Genomic DNA, 13,700 nt, shown 5'->3' with positions numbered 1-13,700 from the left:
TGCTTAGGCAAACATCCAGATTTCTCTTTTCGAAAACTTCCAGAAGGTCAAAAACTACTGTGGGTAATAAAATTGTTGCTTGATCTCTTAATTAAATTTTCTTTCTACAATCTTTAAATTTTCAATGCGAACCAGTTAGGAGACGACAATCGATATCGATATCTAGATTGCCGAATGCACAATAAGTAGGAAACGCCTTTCTTCAAACGGGCGGTGCAATGAACTATCATGCGGAAACACCATAGTTTAGATATCTTGTAAATAAAGATATGAAGCATATAATGTCGTCGAGAAAAGAACATCCTGACTGGCCATTGCTTTATTCATAGAGATTCTCGAGGAGAAGCTGGAGAAGAATGACGATGATCATCCTATTGTTCGTCAATATAATCGTCGCCAATGGCAACGTGAGCGCAGATTGTCTGCCATAATAACTACAGCGAAAACCGTTTTACTGCGCTTTCAAACACCCGGTTAAAACAAAATTCTACCACTTTTTGTTATTTTCTTTTTTCCCAAAAACCGTGTCAAGCTTGCTCACAATCCTGTATGAATTCATTAGCCCAGGGCTGCAAATAACGGCCGGTCAGCGGACAAATGTCTTGTCAAAAATAGGTTTTGTCGGGTCAAATCCTTAGATGGCCGGACAGTTTGTCCGGTCGTTTACGCTGGTAAGGAAAAAATTTAGAGTTTCAAGTTTTGAATATTTAAAGGTTCAATATTCTTGGCGTTTGTGAAAAAGGAGGAGAAAAGACGGATCTTAAACTATCAGACCAAGAACTTTTAATAGATGATTCGTAGTAGTCATAAATTTTTGCGGCTGTCGTTGCGGAAATTAGCGGGTCTTGCAGATGTGTACCGCTCACGGGTGTGAATTACTTTAGTATTAGTCCATGTGAGAAGGACAACAAACCTCTCAGTGTCGGTACAAGGGTCATGCCACCCTTTGTCTTCAAAATTTAAGTGTGAAAATCTGAAAAGCGTCAGCAAAGGGAGATTTGAACATTTGGAAATTGTCCCTGCCTTATAGCCTATCCCGAGCTGTGCATACAGTGGTGCAAAGAAAACAATTAACTTTCGTCTTCCGTTTCCAAAACCTGTGTGAAAACGCAGTCAGTTGGCAATGACAAAGTGCATCGGAAGATGGATCTGTTTGGCGATGCTCAAGAAAAAACTGCAATGGATAATGTACGCCAGAACACACAATTTTCTGACAGTAAACTTTCCTTGAAAAAATATTAGCCCAAGCTACCTGTGGCCGGAAAGTTTACAATTGCCTACAAGACAAGGGCTAACATCATCTCACAGTTCACCATCGCCTAAACTTCGTCGATCCAGACAAACGAGCCCACAGCAGGGCATTGAAAAGAACAATTTCACGATAAAAAGAGCAGGTAGCCATTAATCTTTTTATGACAGTACTTTTATTTGGTTTGCTTGTTATGTTTGAGAATCTGAACCCTATTACAACGATTGCTTGAAACTTCACTTCTTGCGCTTATTCTAAAATTGAAAAATGGGTAAAATTGCAGAAAAAGTGCCAAAATTGCGGGAAAAAATGTTCGATTTTCCGTTTTTCAGTCAGAAGTTCGACCGGTTTTTTCAAAATCCATATAGACTTAGAAAAAATCCTCTAAAAAGAAAGAACAAAGCGCCACAGTCCCAAAGGACATCTATTGTTATCGCTATTGTTTTCTTGAAACAAAGGAGTGTATGCATAATGAAGTAGGGACCTGTGCGAAAATCTTGCCCTATTTGCGCTGCATTCGATCGACGCGTGAGTACGTTTCCTGGCATTTTTGTCCCACCAGGTTTTTAAGTTCGGGTTTTTGTACCGGGCAGCGTATCTTTATATTGTATTTGTCTAGGTTTTATCTTAATTTTTCTTGTCAATATTTCATTTTGAATTACATTTGTTTCCATATCTCTGACCAGAGGTACTCTTTTCTTGAACTACAATATACTAAATGCGTTTAGTTGCATCGGTTTTATTCCAGTTTACTGGTGGTTTTTTTTCGGAGACGTAACGACGATAACGGGCAACGCATTTGGCATCGTCTTGCTTGTACAGACAATGCTTCTTGTTCTGCACTGTTTTTAAATTTCGTTGTTTCTTACTTTACTGTAACTGTAACTGCATTTCATAGTTACAGCGCTCGACCTGTCGCGAACCTAGACATTGGGATCGCAATAGCCCTTTTCACGGTTAGTTTTTCTCATTTGCATTACAATGTAATCTAGCATGTATGTGAGGCAATTTCGGGCTATTGTGTAGTTTTAACCCGAAATTGCCTCGCACCCACGTTAGATTATATTTTAATGCAAATGAGAAAAACTAACCGTGAAAAGGGCTATTTGATTGCATGGGTTCACAATGCTTGAGCACTCTTTTGCATGCGTCTTCGGTTTAAAACGGAGTAAAGGTCGACCAACTCAGTTTTCTTGTCCCACTTGCCAGCTCGCCATAAGGTAGGGCTTGAGCAGGTACAAAACACAGGTCACAAGTCACAGGTCATTGTTTTCCCAATTCAGAAACAACCCTAACTGTTTACAAAAGCTAACATTAGACCTAAAAACCTTTGTTAGGTCAGCTTAAAGGAATGTTTAGGATTCTTTCTGTGTTGGTAAAACAATGACCTGTGACTTATGACCTGTGTTTTGTACCTGCCAATAAGGCCTTGCTTGGTTGGTCTTGTCCATGCGATAAACATGATGCATCCAGCGGAGTCACCTGATTAGGTTGATCTCTATGTCTTCCACATTGGCTCTATTTAGAACTCCCTCATTCGTGACAACATGGCCCCACTCCTTTGATTCGCAATATGGATCGCAAGTGTCGCTGTTAAATGGTTGTTAGCCGTTTTACATTCTTTTGATGTGAAGTCCATGTTTCGTTTTCATAGAGGGGGGTGCGGGGGGGGGGGGGGGATGGGGACAACCTCATTCCCAGGGCTTTTCACTGCCGAGAGTAGGCCGCCCGTCCTACTCTCAGCGGTGAAAATCCCAAGGAACGAGGTTCGGGGCTCGCTATTAGAAAACCAAAACATAAAAGCAAGGTGACACTCTAACACTAACCCGGTCAATCTCGTCCCCAGAGTCCGCATCTCTTTTGGGCAGCACTAAGAACGCGGACTCTGGCCACTTCCAATAGCCCTTTCCACGGTTAGTTTTTCTTATTTGCATTACAATGTAATCAAACGTGGATGAGAGGCAATTTCGGGCTATTTTGTAGTTTTAACCCGAAATTACCTCGCATCCACGTTAGATTACATTGTAATGCAAATGAGAAAACTAACCGAGAAAAGGGCTATTGCCCGAAGCGGAAAATACCATAGTACTTTTTTTGTCTACCCAAATTTTGAATAAGCATTGTTTCCCGTTTCTCTTAAAACTAACGATAAAAAGTTAAGACGTTTCGACCTTCCGGAGGTCATTTTCAAGTGCGAGTTAAAATGTACGAGTAATTAGCATAACTATGTTTGTCACAGTTAAAAACAGTTAAAAAACATACCATGATCACTAAAAGGCAGTAAAATATGTACCATAAATGATAAAATACTTGTGAAATTAACAAAGGGGGGACATAAAGTAATTAGAAGAATAAACAAGAATAAGATTTTGTAAACTTATCAAAACAAATAATTTTGCATGGATGAAACGAGACTTTTTGCAAAATCATTTGTTTAGATCAGTTCATAAAACCTTATTGTTGTTTATTCTTTTAATTACTTTATGTCCCCCCTTTGTTAATTTTACAAACTATATTTGGCACCTTTGGTAAAAATTAATTTTGAGGTTCAATTTGAGGACTATCATCACTCCCAGCACGTAGCCACCTCATGTGCAGTAATGGTAAAGTACTGTTATTGTTCTGAAAATGTAAAAGCAATGTTGTAAAACCTCTAAAACTTTGTCAATCAAATTTGCACAGCCACATTGTGCATGGGTAGCAATCTTGTTCTGTACCTTGGCAAGATAAACATATTTTTTTATAACTTCTGAAAAAAAAAAGGAGGACTAGAAGGAAAAAACTTCATGGTGAAATAAAATGACAGTTTAGCAGAGCATACCTCCCTCAAAAATGGCTTGCACTTAGCTTTTAAAAATGAAGAGGATGCCTCTACAGCCTTTTCTGCAAAGAACCTACATGAAATAATATACAAACCACTTTAATAAAATATAAGGGCTGATTAACAATAAATTCCTTTATAACATATTAAACAATCAACCACGTTTATGTTAACTACATTTTTCATTAGACTAGTACTTAAACCCATTGACCCCTGGGAGTGAGAATAATAATAATAATGAATAATAATTAGTGATCTCTACTCACCCGAAAGTGGTTTTCAGGGAGGTTCTGCATCCGACTGAATTGGAATTTAGAGATGTTGGCTTTTACTCTGTCTAAAGTCAGGTGAAATGTTGGTTTTTATTCTGTTGTCGTTATTCCGTCTAATTTCAGGCGATTTTACTCATCAATGGGGGACGCGTTCAGGAGTCAGACCGTATTCATAAATAGTGGCCCAGAAATTAGCCTTTTGTCTTCATGCTACTCATCCTCACTAGTCTCGATAGCACAGACAAGGTTCAAAAGAATCTTTGCTCCAAAGTGAGGCAAGCCAGGATGATTAGGTCTATTATCTTATCAACAAACTCAAGACAACTTACAATGTAATTTTATCTGAGCAAAAAATATATATATTTATAACAAAATGACTAAGTGGAATTCATCTGTACTTTTATTCTGGTCACAAGAACCCACATTATTTAGTTTAATAAAGCGTGCGCACACCGAACTTGAACTGAATCTAGGGTTAAGGCAGCTTCAGGATCTCCTTTTTATATTGCCTCATTTTTTGGGTTGGGTGTTCAGTTTCGTCTGATTCTTCCTCAAAGACCTCTTTTTCATCCACAGTACTGGAAAAAGGATGAGGCTTGAAAGGGTTTTCAACTGTGTGCATGCTTGTAACCTACACACAAAGTACTTAATCAGGTTGCGTCAGCTGGTGAATCAAAATTGATAACCAACATAAAAACGTGACCTAAAATAAAAACCAGAGTAAATTTCGTGAGAAGTGTTGACCAATATCTCGAAATCTGTAACTCAGTGATCTACCCAAATTTTTTGTAAACAATTGAGATCCATTTTTTCACATTCTTCAAGAAACTTTCTCCTCCTTTTTCACAAACGCCAATAATATCGAACTTTTAAATATTTAAAAGTTGAAACTCTAAATTTTTCCTTACCAGCGTAAACGACCGGACATACTGTCCGGTCATCTAAGGATTTGACCCGACAAAACCTATTTTTGACCGTACATTTGTCCTTTGACCGGCGGTTATTTGCAGCCCTGGGTAAATGAATTCATACAGGATTGTGAGCAAGCTTGACGTTTTTGGGTAAAAAGAAAACAGCAAAAACTTGTAGAAATTTTTTTTAGCCAGGTGTTTGAAAACTCAATAAAACGGTTTTCGCTGTAGTTATTATGGCAGAAAAGCTGCGCTCACGTTGCCATTGGCGACGATTATATTGACGGACAATAAGATGATCATCGTCATTCTTCTCCTCGAGAATCTCTATGAATAAAGCAATGGCCAGTCAGGATGTTCTTTTCTCGACGACATTATATGTTTCATATCTTTATTTACAAGATATCTAAACTATGGTGTTTCCGCATGATATTTCATTACACCGCTCGTTTGAAGAAAGGCGTTTCCTACTTACTGTGCATTCGGCAATCGAGAAATTGATATCGATTGTCGTCTCCTAACTGGTTCGCATTGAAAATTTAAAGATTGTAGAAAGAAAATTTAATTAAGAGATCAAGCAACAATTTTATTACCTACAGTAGCTTTTGCCCTTCCGGAAGTTTTCGAAATCGCGAAAAGAAATCTGGACGTTTGCCTAAGCAAAATGTTTGCAGCCCGGGGAGGGGACTCGCATATTAAAGGGCCGGGAATGCTCGTCGTCTCGCTAGCTTAGGGGTGTAAATTTCGGACTTTGTCTCACTTAGGGTGTTCATGGCAAAACGCCTTGTTATGTGGCCCATATGTAGCCGTGAAGGTCGCGTTCAGAGTTGCACGAGAGGAAATTTAAAAATGGCTATTTAATGTGTTTTAAATATGGTCTCATTTAGGGGTCAAAAAAAAACGCCTGGGCCACGCCCAGATTGGTCTCCCTCAGGAGTTTAATTCAAAAAATTCGATAAGCATATGCATATGCAAAGTCCCCCCTCTCCGGGGTTTGCAGTCTTTAAATCAGATAACTTTTACTTCCCAACGTTTTACCTTCTTAGGCCCGGTTCAGAAGCCGTACTTTACATGATCCGAAGTACGGCGTGTAAAAATGGTATTTCCCGTTATTGTAATAATTTCGTGATACCTCCAAGTAGTTCGGAATGGAAAGTGTTTATCAAAATTGCGGGAATAAAATTGGCATGAAGGGTGTGGTTGTTTGGGAAGAAAATTAAAAATATTTCGTCAGGTTCTCACGTCATCTACACAACCTTAAAATTGTAGTTAATTCACGTCCTTGTCAGGACGAGGACGAGGACGGCAAAGAATATACTAAAATGCAAAACGCATCAGGGCGAGCAGAGCCTTTGTTTTTGTTCATTAACTCTATTGTTTTGCGGCGTTTTCGTAGCCGTCATCGTCGTCGTCGTCTTCTTATCGTAAGGTCCCTACTATGGAGCTTACGTAAGCACGACGGCTACCAGAGCGTTATAAAACAACGGGCTTAATGCTGGAACAAAAACAAAGGCTGTGCACGCCCCGAACGTGCATTTCACATTTTGATACATTTCTTTGCAGTTCTCGTACATGAAATGACCAAATTTATCGTGTGGAGGACGTCGGTACCTGACAATAAATTTTCAAGTTTTGTCTTTACTATCGTAGAGGGCAATGGCATAGGGCATTACTCGTTAATTTTGGTAAAATATGCGGGCAAAATTACTTAAAATCATTGGCAACAGTGAAGAATTTGTTCTGTGGCTGTTTTTCAAACAAAGGCGTCTTGTTTCGAAGCGGTGACCCATGAATTTATTTAAGAACTGAGACAAATGAGCGAAGATATGAAGACACTAAAAAAAGCACATAACACGGAAAAAACGTATTTGTGCAGTGGGCGAATGAAAGAAAGCAGGAAAAAATTGCAAACCCATGACTCGAGGGACGAGCGAGAACAAGAAATGATTTCAGGAATCGTTGACAAGCCAAGAAGTGCTTTGAGTCGGATTTTTCCACAAAATTCGCTCACATTTGCGTGTTTTGTTAGGTCTAAAAATCACCCGCGTTCGCCTCGCGGGTTTAACGTCGATAAAACACCCATGCAATTCAACATGCTTGCCTATTTTAAAAGTAACTATGATTAAAGGAGTCTCTCTTATTCCGTAGGCTAACAACTTGTTTAACAAGGTCATATAGTTTACAGTGAAAGGCCTTTAAAAAGTCTAAGAAAACACCACACGTGTACAAATTGTAGTCGAAAGCTTTCCTCCAGCGTATAATGCGTTTTCACTCTCGTGACCAGCAGCCACGTTGGATTCCTGGAAAAAAAAAGAAAGTCTTTGCATAAAAATAGAGTTCACTTCCCAGCGGATTAGTTTGGTACACCATCATTGCCGCCATTTCTTTGTTTTGGAACACCAACATGACTGCCGTGACGTCACGTAAAAGCACTCTATTAGCCATTTCACCATTAGCTTGGGCTGTCGCGCAATCCATGTTTCATTAGAACAACAGTGAGTGACACGCATTCAGATTATATGAAAGAAAATCTCATCTCACAAACATTCAGGAAGTTATCCGCTTCACCTGCTTAATCACGTGACCCACTAACATACAGTTGTTGATGAGATCATTGAAATCCAACATTCTTGGCCCCTAATTGAAAAAACTGTGAATGAAATCAAATCACATTAAATTGAAGTAGATCGAATCAAACGTTGTTTCTTTTTTGACGAGAGGGGAAAACGGGAGAGTGTATTCGGGGAAAAACTCAACCCACATATGGCATTGATATAATTCCGCAAATCCAGGCCGGGTCACATTCATCATCAAATTGATGAAAGGCGACTGAACTGCTCCGTCAACCGCAACAACAAAAGGTGTCTAAGACCCAATGCCTCGCTCCTCGATTATTATGGTACACCAAAAAAAGGCGAGACACTTTGTGACACATATACAGACAAGCTCAGTGCTAACCCGCTTTGGCAGAAAAACAACCCTCTGTTTAGGCAGAGAATAACTTCAGGGTTAGGCAAGCAAAAAGTCCTTGAGTTGACCTCTACGTTTGGAGTCCATTTGAGAACTCCCGCGGCACGCTCGCTCGATTGAGGAAACCAGAAATCAGAAACGGAACAGGCAAAACCGAAAACCGTGTTGGATACCAGACTCGAAAATCCGGTTGTATTTTGGCTGAAAACCGAAAACCATATGCTAAAAAAAGGGGATACCCGAAACCGTAAGAGTCACAAAAACCAAAAAACCGACGTTTTTTGGTGCAAAAACCGAAAAACCGGCCTAAAAAGTGAAAAGTGGCCAAAACCGAAAATCCCAACGCCCCCATCAATACGTAACATTGGCTTGAGGGGTGTAATAAATTTGTTTCTTGTGTGATCGAACTATATACTGTCCTCCACATTCTTTCCTTACACATCGAGAAAGTAAGTAAATGATGTATCTTGAATTGTTTCTGAAGGGAGATTTTAGTTTTTGAATCCGCTTAGCTTCAAAATTGAGGGTGAGACAAAGCAAATGACGATTAAGGGCCATAACAAACCTTTAATGTCTACTCGCTTTAAAGTCTTACATAAAGCTAAGCAAGACTAGAGCCTCGCATAATGTATGCGTTCTCATTACAACTTTGAACCTCGCCGAACGAAAGCATTACTTGAATTGTTTAGAGTAATGGAACAGTCATCTCACCTCGATCTGTTCTCTTGAGAACTTTTCAGCTTTCCGCTCCAGTTCCACTCTTTTTGCATACTAGGCATAAATGATTTGTGTTATGAAAGTTAAAATGGATAACCACATTAAATCACCAAATTTTGCATGGTCATTTCTTGTTGTCGAGGACCTCACGTCGATTAGCACCCATTTTGGTAAGTTGCTCACTGTTACTCGTTTCTTAATAACACAAACAAGTAATTTATGTGTGATAAACCAGTTCTGATGACTTTTGCGTTACGTTTTGTTGATTTCTCTTTTCCCAGTTTGGATCAAGTTAATGACTATGTCAGAATTCCCTTCATGTTTATTTTCTGAAGTGACCACTGTCACTCATGATCAGTTGCAAATGATGCATCTAAATGATCCACCAGTATTGACAGTATTATTTATCCCTTAACTTTTTTTCAGCCAGATTCAGTATTCCTGCTCAGAAGGTTTTGAAGAGGAACATTGCAAGGTATTTAGTAATATTGGCTTGCCGGGTGTAATAAGTTATTTGTCTACCGTTGCAAGGTAATAAGTAACATTAGCTTGAGGGGTGTAATAAATTATTTGTTTGTTTCTTGTGTGATCGAACTGTACATACTTCCCTCCAGTCTTTCCTTAACCATAGAGAAAGTAAGTAAATGATATATATTGAATTGTTCCTGAAGGAAGAAGGTTTTAACTTTTGAATCCGCTTAGGTTCAAAATTGAGGAAGTCACAAAGCAAATGACCATGAATGCATTCAATCAGTTTTAGCCATAACAAACCCTTAATGTCTACTCGGTTTAAAGCCCGGTCAGGGGTACTCACATATAATGGGCTATATAGAAGGTAAATATTTTGAGAAAGAGCCGGTACAGCGTAGATTTGATTTTAGTGGTGTACTATATTTCGGCTGGCAAAACCAGCCTTCTTCAGGTACAATGAGAGTTTACATTGGATTGCTTTTCTGTACATATATATAGTAAGTGGATGTTGACGTAATACTGGAAAAATGTGATAAAATATGGTAGTTACAGCAAATTTGAGTTCAAATACTAAGAGTAACGGAAAAATAACGGAAAAGACTGTAAATAATAAACTGAAATCTTATACGATATTAAGACCGTTGGGATCAATTGTCCTGCCTTTTGAAATAAAAAAAAAAGCTTCCCTGGCCTTACCTGCCTTACGGATAGAGTCTGTTGGAAAATATTGTTTCGATAGCAATTAGTTGCATGTCCTTAGAGATGTTGTGGCTCAAGTAAATTAAGGCCTGGGTCACCCAGCATTTAAACCATTTTTTTCAAAAAAAAAAAAAAAAACCAAAAAACTTAAGTAGTTTGCACCCGATTTTTCTCAGACTTGGCAGAAAGGTGCATTAGGAGCAGCCCTCTCAGCATATATTACTAATTTACCGGAAAGTAATATGATACGATATGATACCTTCAGCAACGGTTACTTTACGCCCCAAATTCGTTGGTTGTGTTCTGAAGCAAATTCCCACCACTTAACAAACAGTGGCTATGAATAGATGAGATACCATTTATTAGTTTTACGCTTGGAATCCCAGCCAAAATTTATCCCTGTCCGAGGTGGATTCGATCGAGTTTTGGTTTGCAATATCAACGCCATTCTCTTAAGCTTTTTAGCACAAATAGTTGCACTCGTGGTTCCAACCGTGGTGAAGAAAATCAACATTATAAGCTTGCATTTAGTTGAAGAACATTGCAAATTACACAAGGAAAGCGGTGGGAATTTCGGAAACTCGCAATTGCGTGTGGAGTCGCTTGTCCGCCATCTACACACTCGAGTGCGTGGTTCATTAGAGAAGGCCGCTGTTGTCATGGCTCAGTGTAAGCCAATGGGAATTTCAGTAAACGTTTATGTGGCGAGGGCGCAAAGTTCCAATATGGAGGGCAGAAAGCAGACTTCAAGAACTCGAAAGAGATAATTTGAAGGCTTAAACATTACCAAATCCCAACCAGCTCATTTTAAGATTGAAGACGGGAAACTTGGTATGATTATGATGGAATTTTTCCCTTTTTTGGTTTTTCTTATGTTAATTTTATACGTTTAGTTGACCGACAGATCAACTTCGAAGTAATAAAACTAAGCTTAACTTACCAGCTTCCATCTCTTTGCTTGGATAAAAGGGCTTAACAAATAACGACATCTGTTATTCTACTCTAAAATCGTATCATATAACAAAAATAGCGCGGTATACGCACAACGATATCTTCAGAAACTCTTCACGAAATACTTCGCGATCGTTAACAACATTTTGCAGTTAAACAGATTATAACGCCAGTGCAGTCGTGTGGATCAGTCACTTCGGTTGTGTTTAATTGTGGATTTGCAAGAGTTGCTGTAAAAGAGAGCTGGCATAAAGTTGGAAGCAGTTCGATTGAAACTGACCCTGGTGAGAGATGGAAGAACTACCTTGGAATCTTCGAAAAGGACAGCCGAGACATCTTTGCCCTCGAACGCTCGACTTATATCAAAAAGTCTAAAGCAGCTTACAGCTCTTTCCGGAATATGAATTCCAAAAGCCGAACACAGTACATAAACACATCTTCGGCTGCAAACTGGAAAGTTCTTCCAATGTCACAGAAAAAGCAGCATACATAGTCAGGCCAGTCAGGATGTTCTTTTCTCGACGACATTATATGTTTCATATCTTCATTTACAAGATATCTAAACTATGGTGTTTTCGTATGATAGTTCATTACACCGCCCGTTTGAAGAAAGGCGTTTCCTACTTATTGTGCATTCGGCAATCTAGATATTGATATCGATTGTCGTCTCCTAACTGGTTCGCATTGAAAATTTAAAGATTGTAAAAAGAAAATTTAATTAAGAGATCAAGCAAGAATTTTATTACCTACAGTAGCTTTTGACCTTCTGGAATTTTTCGAAATCGCGAAAAGAAATCTGGACGTTTGCCTAAGCAAAATGTTTGCAGCCCGGGGAGGGGACTCGCATATTAAAGGGCTGGGAATGCTCGTCGTCTCGATAGCTTAGGGGTGTAAATTTCGGATTTTGTCGCACTTAGGGTGTTCATGGCAAAACGCCTTCTTATGTAGCCCATATGTAGCCGTCAAGGTCGCGTTCAGAGTTGCACGAGAAGAAATTTAAAATGGCCATTTAATGTGTTTTAAATATGGTCTCATTTAGGGGTCAAAAAAAGCTTGGGCCACGCCCAGATTGGTCTCCCTCAGGAGTTTAATTCAAAAAATTCGATAAGCATATGCATATGCAAAATCCCCCCTCTCCGTGGCTTGCAGTCTTTAAATTTAAAATCAAATTAAGAGATCAGACAACTTTTACTTCCCAACGTTTTAGCTTCTTAGGCCCAGTTCAAACGCCGTACTTTGCATCATCCGAATCGAATTCATTGAATTAAGTTCAAGTGAAGTACGGCGTGTAAAAATGGTATTTCCCGTTATTGTAATAATTTCGTGATACCTCCAAGTCGTTCGGAATGGAAAGTGTTTATCAAAACTGCGGGAATAAAATTGGCATGAAGGGTGTGGTTGTTATTAAAAATATTTCGTCAAGTTCTCACGTCATCTACACAACCTTAAAATTGTAGTTAATTCACGTCCTTGTCAGGACAAGGACGAGAACGGCAAAGAAATATACTAAAATGCAAAACGCACCAGGGCGTGCAGAGCCTATGTTTTTGTTTATTAACTCTATTGTTTTGCGGCGTTTTCGTAGCCGTCATCGTGGTCGCGTCTTCTTATCGTAAGGTCCCTACTATGGAGCTTACGTAAGCACGACGGCTACCAGGGGCCGGTTGCTCGAAGCATGGTTCGCTCTAACCGTTGGTTAAGAGGTATAAAAACCTATAGGTTTCCATGGTATTTAACACTGGTTAGCGCTAACCATGCCTCGAGCAACCCGGGCCAGAGCGTCATAAAACAACGGGCTTAATGCTGGAACAAAAACAAAGGCTGTGCACGCCCCGAACGTGCATTTCACATTTTGATACATTTCTTTGCAGTTCTCGTACATGAAATGACCAAATTTACTGTGTAGAGGACGTCGGTACCTGACAATAAATTTTCAAGTTTTGTCTTTACTATCGTAGAGGGCAATGGCATAGGGAATTACTCGTTAATTTTGGTAATTTCTGCGGGCAAAATTACTTAAAATCATTAGCAACAGTGAAGAATTTGTTCTGTGGCTGTTTTTCAAACAAAGGCGTCTTGTTTCGAAGCGGTGACCCATGAATTTATTTAAGAACTGAGACAAATGAGCGAAGATATGAAGACACTAAAAAAGCACATAACACTGAAAAAACGTTTTTGTGCAGTGGGCGAATGAAAGAAAGCTGGAAAAAATTGCAAAACCCTTGACTCGAGGGACGTGCGAGAACAAGAAATGATTTCAGGAGTCGTTGACAAGCCAAGAAGTGCTTTGAGTCGGATTTTTCCACAAAATTCGCTCACATTTGCGTGTTTTATTAGGTCTAAAAATCACCCGTGTTCCCCACGCGGATGTAACGTCGATAAAACACCCATGCAATTCAACATGCTTGCCTATTTGAAAAGTAACTATGATTGAAGGATCAGGAGTCTCTCTTATTCCATAGGGTAACAACTTGTTTAACAAGGTCATATAGTTTACAGTGAAAGGCCTTTAAAAAGTCTAAGAAAACACCAATCGTGTACAAATTGTTGTCGAAAGCTTTCCCACAGCGTATAATGCGTTTTCACTCACGTGACCAGCGTTGGATTCCTGGAAAATAAAAAGAAAGTCTTTGCATAAA

At 39.2% G+C, this 13,700-nt stretch overlaps 1 protein-coding gene and 1 long non-coding RNA gene across 2 annotated transcripts in view; one reads left to right on the top strand and one right to left on the bottom strand.

Moving 5' to 3' along the window:
* Positions 1-7,039: 7,039 nt before the first annotated feature.
* On the bottom strand, positions 7,040-8,130 carry LOC138038085 (uncharacterized). The gene is made up of 3 exons (XR_011130183.1): positions 8,015-8,130; positions 7,822-7,903; positions 7,040-7,553 (listed from the first exon to the last, which is right to left on the bottom strand). It is a non-coding gene; the product is annotated as an uncharacterized lncRNA (long non-coding RNA).
* An 816-nt stretch (positions 8,131-8,946) lies between these two features.
* Positions 8,947-13,700, top strand: part of LOC138025384 (tetratricopeptide repeat protein 28-like) — a 40,580-nt gene continuing 35,826 nt past the window's right edge. The window contains exons 1-2 of the mRNA XM_068872603.1: positions 8,947-9,110; positions 9,367-9,415. The gene's annotated coding sequence lies outside the window, so the exon portion shown is untranslated. The remainder of the gene's footprint in view (positions 9,111-9,366; positions 9,416-13,700) is intronic.

The sequence above is a fragment of the Montipora capricornis genome, chromosome 2, assembly GCF_036669925.1.
Source record: "Montipora capricornis isolate CH-2021 chromosome 2, ASM3666992v2, whole genome shotgun sequence".
NCBI classification, from domain to species: Eukaryota; Metazoa; Cnidaria; class Anthozoa; order Scleractinia; family Acroporidae; genus Montipora; species Montipora capricornis.
The sequence above is the reverse complement of the archived record's forward strand: the minus strand, read 5'-3'. Positions and strand labels throughout refer to the sequence as shown.